General features: G+C 34.8%; 1 protein-coding gene across 3 annotated transcripts in view; it reads left to right on the top strand.

Annotated features, from left to right (window-relative positions):
- The first annotated feature begins 1,918 nt into the window (after positions 1-1,918).
- The window catches only part of ZBTB38 (zinc finger and BTB domain containing 38), a 34,064-nt gene continuing 25,764 nt past the window's right edge, over positions 1,919-10,218 (top strand). For 2 of the 3 annotated variants that reach the window (XM_081954772.1, XM_081954771.1), the window contains exon 1: positions 7,202-7,553. The gene's annotated coding sequence lies outside the window, so the exon portion shown is untranslated. Of the gene's footprint in view, positions 2,289-7,201; positions 7,554-10,218 lie in introns of those variants that run through there. The other variant, XM_081954770.1, reaches the window with a different exon arrangement.

Genomic DNA, 10,218 nt, shown 5'->3' with positions numbered 1-10,218 from the left:
TGAGTTTATTTTTATAGCCATCAACCTCCAGGTCTGCCAAATAAATTTCAGTATATCTGTTCTCACAAGAATAACCAATGAGATGTCACACATCCTGCTAAGAGAGGCTTTAAAAAAATATTTTAAGAATTATGTTGCTATCCAAAAAAAATTATCATGTCTTTAACTGTATTTGATTATTTTGCAAACAGCAAGCAGAAAAACTAAGTCCTTTTTTAAAATCTGATTTTAAAAACATTATTTTCATTAAAAATAAATAAGTTGATATGTTGCAAAGCAACAATGATCCATTAGCATTTATTTATATAAAATAATGCTGTTGTATTTTACAAAGGTTCTCTAAATATTCTTAGAAAACAAATTTATGCCCCACACATGCCCAGAAAATGGGTTGAAGATACTGGTGGTGAGCAATCTTACTTGTTTGCCTTGTGCAAATGGAACTTATCATCGACCACACCATTCATAGCAGTAGTTTTGCAACAGCAGCCATGATCTGCTTTCAAAATTCCTTATGTACTTCCCAAATTTTTCTTACTTCTGGTTTGAATCTCTTGTTACCCAACACCATGATCTATTCTCATGACCAAGGTTTGCGCTATGTGATGGCAAATCTATGGAATGTGTGCCAGAAGTGGCACCCAGAGCCAACTCTCCAGGCACGCCAGCATCACCCGTTGCTGTTCTGGGTTCCGGCGCACCAGCCAGCTGGTTCTTCATGCAGACGGGCGTGCCGGAAACTGGAAGAGCAGCCGCCAGTGCGTATGCGCATGCTGGGAAGATGATCTGCCAGTTTCTAGTGTGTGCATGCATACAGGTCTTCAGGTTTCTGGCATTAATGCGCATGCAAAGACCAGCTGGCCGGTGCTCCTGTGCATGTCAGAAATCATATTCCATGCACAGGTGCACCAGGCAGCTGCACTTTCAGTTTCTGGCACTCGATGCCAAAAAGATTCACCAACACTGGACTAGAGGAAAACTCTTCTGTTTTTATTTTCTGTCTTGAGAGGTCTTATTGCCTGACAAAAGCATCTTGAAATCTTTTCTTCTGAAAATGTTCTCTTTCCCTTTTCAGATATAGAATCTAACCAGATTTGAAGTTGACTTTTATTAAGGGAAAAAGGCAGACATGTGTTATAATCCATACTGGGGAGTGGATATTTTCTTCCACTGTATCTAAAGGCAGCAAGCTAGCTGAGGGGTAAAGCACATTCTGTGTGACCCATACAATCGTGTCCTCTAAAACGTTATTCTTCTAAGGTAACTGCCTCACTATGTGCAACCCTGTAAGTCTCTGAGCCAATTCAGCAATGGAGATTTCTACAGGTGGTCCTCAATTTGCAACCATTCATTTGTGACTGTTCAAAGTTACAATAGCACTGAAAATAGTGACCAGTTTTTACACTAAGACCATTGCAGCATTTCCATGGTCCAGAGGTGGGTTGCTCCCGGTTTGGCTGAACTAGTACTGTATTTTGGCCTGGGTCACAGAACTGACAGCGACCCAGGCTTGCCACCCCGCCACCCTGAACTGGTTCCCCTGTTGCCACTGCCATTGCCAGCATTTTGTTTAATAGTGCGCAGTTCACTGTCAATTGTTGTGCGCATTGCGAAGCATGCACGAAACGAACCGGTAATAAAACCGGGAGCAACCCACCTCTGCCATGGTCACGTAATCAAAATTAGGGTGCTTGACAACAGGCATTTATTTGTGACAGTTGTACTGTCCCTGAGTTCTGTGATCCACATTCGTAACCTTCCCAATTGGCAAAGTCAACGGGGGAAATCAGATCTGCTAAACAACTGCATGATTGGCTTAATAACTGTGGCAAAAATGTTCATGAAATGGGACACAACTCACTTATATTTTCAAAACTTTGAAAATGTTAGGCTTACAGATGTGGCATATTTCCTTTAAAACTTTTTATTCCATGAGTATTAACTTCATTCACTATATCAATATCTCATCGAGTTGAAATGATTAATTAAAGAAATAGAAATAAAGCAAATTTAATGGGGTTAAACTATTACATTCAAACAACTTTTGGAGCTCTATTTTGACGTTTTTAGTAAGAGTTTATAGACATGACAGTTTGTTAGCAGGCAATTCCCTTGGCTTGTTTAAGAAGGAAAATGAAAGCACTTAATATAGCAACTGCTTCTATAATACTGCTAGTTGGTGGTCTTCTGACTGTAACAACCAAGTAGGAAAGCCTTTCAATGGCGCTGCTTATGACTTGATTTTTCTGGAAAGAAAGAAAAGAAATACTGTTATTATTCAGAGACAAGTAAGTGTTTTGCTCCTTTAAGGTGTTCGTGGCGTAATTTTTGCTTTGCTGCTATTTGCTTTCCCTAAATTTATTCCACTAGGTCTGTTTTGATACTTAATATTAGCAAACAATTGTATTGTTTTCATGTCCCTGCAAGTTTTACATGATATTGCAGTACTGTATTATTTTAATTTTTGAAATCTACTTGCATCTTCTACTTTTCTTTAATTAAAAACATGACTTGATATGGCTTTAATAATAAATATATTTAATTTGAATTTGTAAAGGGGTGAAACATACCATGCTAGAAACTCAGAGATTGAATATTCTGGTCCTGTCATAGACAAATCTATTCAAATGACTTTGGCCTAGCCCCTTTCTCTTAACGCTAGTAAGACTAGTTACTGCATAACTTTTAGGCTTTCTTTTTAACAATAATGGTATTGAAGAATTTAAAAAGTAATTGCCAGTGCCAGATTCAGGCATAAACTAAATAATCTACAGTTTAGGGCCCCACAATCCTTCAAAATTTCAGTTTGGGGTTTGTTTGTTTGTTCTTTCTTTCTTTTTTGCTTTTAAATTTTTATGTGACTTTTCATGTGTACCATAGTTTGTAAAATCTTATGTAACAAGTTTTTATTTGTAGTTTAAAAGCCTTTAATGTAATTAATTTAATGTTCCCGGAAAGTGATAAACTGTGTAGCATATCACAAGCAGATAATCCATGGTTTGCTTTTGAGAAATCAAGAAATGAAATGTTTTAAATGAAACATTATATCAGTTTTCTGATTTTGCAAACGAATTCATTATTTCTTATATTAACAAAAGGGTTTGCGATTACTTGTTTTGTCAGAAAAATAGAATTCTTTATTGGTCAAGTGTGATTGAACAAACAAGGAATGGTGCATCTGCTCTCAGTGTACATAAAAGACATTGTATCTTGTATCTAAACAAGTAATAATTATTTGCATTGCAATTAAATGCATTCACTTGAAAATAACTTGCATTTTTCACCTTAAGTACCATGTTATTAAATAAATAAAAAGCATATACACATTTTCAATTTTTTGTGGTGTCTTTGGTTTGGTGTGAACCTCTGTGATATATTTCTGCATCTTGTATCATGTACGGTAAGTTTGTAATAAGAGACCTCTGAGCTTCATGTAGCTTAGGGCCTTACCAAGTGTAAATCTGACCTGGTAACGACTGATTTTAGACTCTTTAAGAAAAATACGTTCAAAGGATATTATAAAAATATACAACACAAATGGCTAGTTAACTGTAGTTTCATAATGTGTTTGATGATCTCATGTAATTGATACCTGTGTTGGCCCATCCCAATGCTGGTTTGTGTTACCCAGAGTGATGGGCCAATACATTCAAGCAGGGTAGACGAAAGAGGAATTTAAGTGGTACTATGTCTGCAGTGGTTAACATGATATGAAATTAAAAAGGTTTATTGTGATACAGAAATTCTGTTGCTGCAAGTTATATGTAGTTTTATTTTTCTCAACCCATTTAATTTTGACACTGTCCCTGGAATAAATGTCCTCATTTTATAACATTAAATATCTGCTGTGCTAAGTCTGCAGTTGTCAAAATGACCCTGGGAAAATTTTATCTATTCTACATACGGTAATACATTGGTGTCGTCAGATTATGAGTTACGCATCTCAATTCTTCCTCGTATTCTTGAAATGCTTCCAGTGGTGATGTCAGAATCTGTAAATGGAAATAGTATATAATTAAAATACTGGATTTTGTAGAGTTTGATATTCAAATCATGAAGCTGAGGACAATAACGAAGTTCAGAGCTTCTTAAAAGAGGCAGGGAATCGGAAATTTATAAGACAACCCCACATTAGACTTTTCTATAATATTGGAGAACATATTGTAAGCAAGGCCTCAAACTTTATATGACTATGCTATCATTTCTATTTTAAGCAGCAATAAAGAAAAAAGGGCTTTAAGATTATTACTTTTCTGTGCATTGCAATCTTTACTTGTTTAAGTAGAATTCTTCATTTATAGTATAAATGGAAAGCTTAGGCTATTCTTAGTTAATTCATGAACAATTATGTTGAGCAAATATTTAATGTTAATTATTGTTGTTGTTGTTATTATTATTATATAGTTTATTCATTAAACATGAAACTCAGTCAACCATACATTCAAAAATGCATCACAAATACCATTGACTGGTGTTAATGGTTGATACAGGTTGCTATCAATGTCCTAGGTATCAACCAAGTACCTTCTTAAAATGTACAATGTTCTGAGAAGCAGAGTTTTTTGCAGTTCCGCTGTGTTATTGCAGGAAGCTGCAGTTTCTTGATGTATTTTATAAAGTTCTTGGACATGGTACCATGTGCCCTAATGACAATGGGTATCACTGTTACATGTTTCAACCATAATCATGTAGTTTTGATGGCCAGATCGTGATATTTTGTGATTTTTTCCAATTCTTTTTCTTCAACTTTGGCTCTATCAATAAATTGCATGTTTCTTGATATCACGGTACCAAGAGACGCCAGAGTCAAAGAAAAAGAACTGGAAAAAATCACAAAATATCACAACCTGGCCATCAAAACTATGCGATTGTGGATGAAACATGTTGATGTTGTTGTTCTTGTTGTTGTTCTTGTTGTTGTTGTTATTATTTTGGAAATAGGCATTTGTACCAAAAGGGATTTCCAGATTAACTATACTAGTGTCATAAACACATTGATGTTTGATATAAGATTCAATGGATCTCAAACATTCAAAAATTATTTTGTAGAGAGTTAGAAATAAGAGCACTTTTGAAAGATTCCAGTAGACTTCTGTTTTGTGAGTTGAAAGAGAATAAAGCCTATAACCCTTTGTAATCCTTAGTAATAGAAAGGATTTCATTCTTCTCTAGTCAGGTAGAATTTTTCTCCCCTTCTATTAACTGTTTAGTCTTAGTGGTCATCATAAGCTGTTCCACTCCTCCCTATTCCCCCCCCCCCCGAGAGGAAATTCTGGAAATATATAGAAAGCAAGACATTTTATTATTCCAGACAGTTTTTTAAAAATACTTATTTTTTGCTCCTCTATTTCCACCATATATATTTTATGCCATGTATATGCTTCTTAAAAAAAAAACAAATTTATTTGTAAGATCCTGTCTTTATTTTAAAAAAAATCTTATCCTGCTGCCATTCGGTGCCTCTAATGCAGTGAAACAAGATAATATGCTATTAATTTCAAAAGCCAGAGAAAAGCTGTTTCAACAGTGTGTGTGACAGCGATTGGCTTTAGTTTTTGTGGTTTAATTATTTTTTAAAGCGTTAGATCTGGATTGTTAAAACTGAGAGTACTTCAATGGCTGTGTTACTTCCATGATGCCAAAATGTCAACGTACCACAATAGCAGAGATAAGCTTATGAATAAAAAGAATGTCAAAAACAACAACAAATAAGAAGCAGCATCTTAGTTTAAGAAGCGGGCATGCAGTTTGGAATTCTACTGTGAATTCAGCCTGATTCTGACCAATCTGCTTTTTTTTCCTTTTCTGCTACAAGGAGCATGTATATCACTTAAGTCGTCTTAGTATTTTATAGGTCACTATTTTTTTCAGGAGTAGCGTTTATGGTCATTCTCCATGGCATAGAACAATAAAGAAGACTGATTCTTCATTTTCTAGCAGCCGCTGATTTTCGGAACTCTTTAAAGATGGAAAGGCGTTTTGAAGAATAAGCTGTATTGCAAAATAGCTTCCGTTTATGCCTTGCAGATATATTTAGCTGTAACCTTGCTTGTGGTTAAGCAGGTTGCAACACAGATGTAAACAGCTGATTCTGCAGCCGGACCTGATGTGCCTGTGATTTTGTCAATAGGCTCAGCATTTCAGTAATCCACTGCAGAATTAGTGCTTCGGGAAAGGTGGTCTTGCCTCTTACACATGCCTAACAACAGCAACAGTGTAAATTATTTGTCATAAAGAAAATATCAAAACAGAACAATAGTATTACAGAGCTAGGACCTAATACGTACTATGTGAAATCTTCATTCATCAAGAAGGGTATTGTGGCGGATTTTCTTTCCGATCCTTTTTTCTTTTTCTTTAAAAAAAGGAATCTTCTGTTTTTCTCAGTAGGAGATGGCTGTGGTCAGTAGAAAGGGATCTGCAGACAGGTTTTTGCCAGAAAATCTGCCATATTTCAAGGCTGCATTGATGAAGAAACTGGAGCTTTGCTGAACACAGCATAGTAACAATTTACCTTGCATCATCAGTTGATGGCAGGGTCCGCCCCCCCCCTTCTTCTCCTTTGTTCCCTGCCACACGGTTGCTCTAAGACAGAGCATATTTGCAATGTCACTTAGCAATATTAATTAGATACTGCGTTTAAGGTGAGCTGTCCCTTGCCTTTTCTCCTAGTGGATCTGTGCTGCTGTAGCTGTCTCCGTCTCATTCTGTTGCAAGCCTAAAATGGCAGGCAGGATTAATGCAGCTTACACTGCCTGCATGGTCTCGAGACTGAATTCATTACACTATGCCTAGTATTTCTAAAGGGAGCATGTAAATGCTCTGCGTGCCATCTCATGCCATAGCAAGGGCTTGTTCTTCCTAATGGAGATGGCTGTATAAGTAGGCGTTTTCAGAATGTCATTTTTTGCACGGTTAGTTGATAGCTCATTTCAAAACCAGCATTGGTTCTATTGTTATTATGATTATTTTAAAAAAGAATAAAGCGGATGCTGCTTCCAGTTGGTGTCACCCTTTGCCTTGGCTGCTCTTTAAATAATGTATGCTGTATTGCTAATTAATGGCAATATCAAATTAAACCCTTCGAAACTGACATGTTTCTTATAAAGCCCGTGCAATCTATTTTTAACTCTTACTGCGTAAGAGGTGTGCATAGGGTTGCTGAGTTTTTCTTTTCAGCAAGGGCAATCATCCTGGGCTGATGTTCAAGCAGATGTGACAAGGGGCCTTTGCAGTCAGTGGTCATCTTCAAGACTCGAACCTTCAGAAAAGGAGAGGAAAGTCCTGTGCTGCAGCTTTAAAAACAAACTAGCACCTTTTCATCACCACCTTGGATGAGAAGATCTCTCTGCATTCCACATCTCTCCTTCCCATTGATAAACTCAGCTATCTTGGTCACAGTCGGTTCAAGCAAGGTGTTTTTTAAAACAGCATCTTTTTTCCTTTAGGGTCGTTTTTTTTTAGTAGTTAAGCTTTCACGGTCTCTCCATTGCTTTAAGCAAGAATTGCTGAGTGCACTACCATGCTAAGACTTAACTAAACCACATAAACAGGTAGGTGAAGATTTGCATGTTTTCTTTTACCAATTGTTATTCCACAAAGGAAGAATATGGAAATATAGACAACTGAGCTGATAAGCTATTAAATAAGTATATTTGGTAATGAGGTAATTCTAAAATATTTTCTTTGCAATTATTTGAGAGATAGTTTTGTCAGTTTAAAACATACTTCTTCCAAAATTGAAAATAGCATTTCTGCTAGGTAATCGGGGCGTGGCACCGCTTATGCAATAAAATACTTTTTAAAAAGCTGGACAATTTTAAAAGATTTGAAAGTCAACTATGAAAATGAATAGGCTTTTTGCTAAGATACAAACGTCTAAGTTGTGAATATAGCTGTGATAAAAATTAAAAATATTCAAATTTTGTACTAAAAAAGCGGTCTTTTGGCATTTATCATGAAAACTAACTTAATATTTATTGTTCTTTTATAAAGATTGCTGACATAAAGTAAGGATAATTTTAAATACAGTATTTTTTCTTTTTGAGATGTCAGCTATTTTTAAAAAGATTAGCACTTATATGTATTCCTTTGAAATGAATGCGAATTAGAACTGGACATACTTAGCAAATTAAAACAAAATATGTAGATATCCTAATCTGTAAGTTAATTTTTAAGTCATTTTATAGACATTATAACGTACACTAACATAGCTGCTTTATAATATAGTTGCTTCACATCAATATTGGGCCAACCTGTTACCTTGGTAACCGAATTCTGATAAAGGATGCAATAACAGAGCTGCAGAGGCATTTATTATTGTTTATTATTCCTCACTGCAAATGATTATTTCATAACATTTTTACATGGCTATGATTTTTAACTGATAGATTTTAGCCAGTAACTAATATTTTCTGTCATCTTAACGATTACTTAAGCAATGCAACAACGCTAGTTATATTCTCACAAAAACAAACACCATAGTATGAAGGAATTCACTGTGACACAAATGTAGAATATTTATTTATATTTAAAACAGATTCAGTACTGTAGAAGCAGAACTAAATTTAAAAATAGCTCAAAACTATAAATTGGTTTAAAGCTTTCTTCTCTCATTATTTGTCTTAGCAACAATTTTACAGATTTTTATTACCTACCCGTAACTTAATCTGACATTTTAACCAAGCTGAACATCTTGTACAATGAAATATATGAGGTGAAAGCTGTGATGATGCAGTTTGTAATTTATTGTAACACTAATGCAAGATGAAATTGACAACAATACAACACGTAATGAATAACATTTTTAATAGTATCTGTAAAATTAAACCTAAAGGTGAAAGGTATTACTTTTAGTATAAATATTTCTCCACTTTTGATATAGATACTTTAGAACATGTACTTTAAATGAAGCACAGCTCTTAGTAAAGATATTTTCAGCATAGAAGCCATCTTTTCAAATGCTTAACTTCAAAATAATCAAAGATTATCACATTCAGCACTCAGTAGAGATGTTTAGTGGCAGTATTAAGAAATACAGTTCCATCAAGCACAGATATTTACAGAAAATATAAACAGTAAATGACAATATTAATTTGGTAAGATAGCTCACAATGAACATAATATTTTTGTTTCAGAAAAATACTAATATACCTGTTTAAAATGAAGCCATAGAATATGCATATTACAGTACTCAAAAGGATGTAAATGGATGCATGCACTAAAATCAGGCATCTTTATTCACTTTTTAATAATTCTTTCAAATGCTAACTTTCAGTACTAAGATTGTGATAGGATTGATTACATTTTTTCAGGATGGATTATTTTGATCGTTTACTTTAGAAAATACAATGTAATTAACAGGTCTTTGATAGTGTTAAGAACATTATTATTCGTTTTATGCGTAGATTTTTTCCCTTTTAATAAATCTTAGACAACATTCTATGTTATTGTATTACACATTTCTAAAGGAGAGCAGGAAAATAAGGATTTATGAAACACTTCTTGATTTTCATTTCATTTCATCTTTGAAGAATAAATGATGGTGCCAGAAAAAATGCAGCTCTCTTTAGATATGAAGTTTTCATAGGGCTACTAGCTCTAAACTACAGAAATCCAGATAACCATTAGATGGCAGCGAGAGTTTTCTGTACCTTTATGCTGCCATATCTAATGTTTATCCTGATTTTGCAGCCCAGATAGGTTTGTTGACATGCATTGCTGAGTCTCATTTTTTTAAATATTACCAACCAGTTACTATCCATTCCCTATCCATCCCTTTTTTTTCCCCTCAGCCATTTTAGCCCACAGTAGTACTAATGACAGTGTTAAATCATGCAGTAACGTGATTTGTTTATTTATGTCTTTGGATGCTATTTATGTGAACCCAGTTACCAAAGTTTATAAACCACAGCTTATGACTTAGTATGAGATGCGAATTATGTAGCTTAGACAGACCGTGATAAACAAAATTGTGGCAAAGTATCGGTATGATAAGTGAGGCAAAATATTGGCATGAACTATTTTCATCCAAAAGGCTGTAAATGTCTATTCATTTTCTAAATAGCCATTTAGTGTTGGATGGATCATCCCCATCTACCAAAGTTATTTCCTTTAAGATCCAGACAAAAGGAGAGATTGGATGATGTCCCAGTTTCTATCTCCATGCTATATGTACATGCTATTTCTTGTACAAAAAAGGGTTAAAGATGGAATAAT

This window comes from Natrix helvetica (assembly GCF_964273705.1).
Source record: "Natrix helvetica genome assembly, chromosome: 5".
In the NCBI taxonomy this organism is placed as follows: Eukaryota; Metazoa; Chordata; class Lepidosauria; order Squamata; family Natricidae; genus Natrix; species Natrix helvetica.
This window is presented reverse-complemented; position numbering and strand designations above follow the sequence as displayed.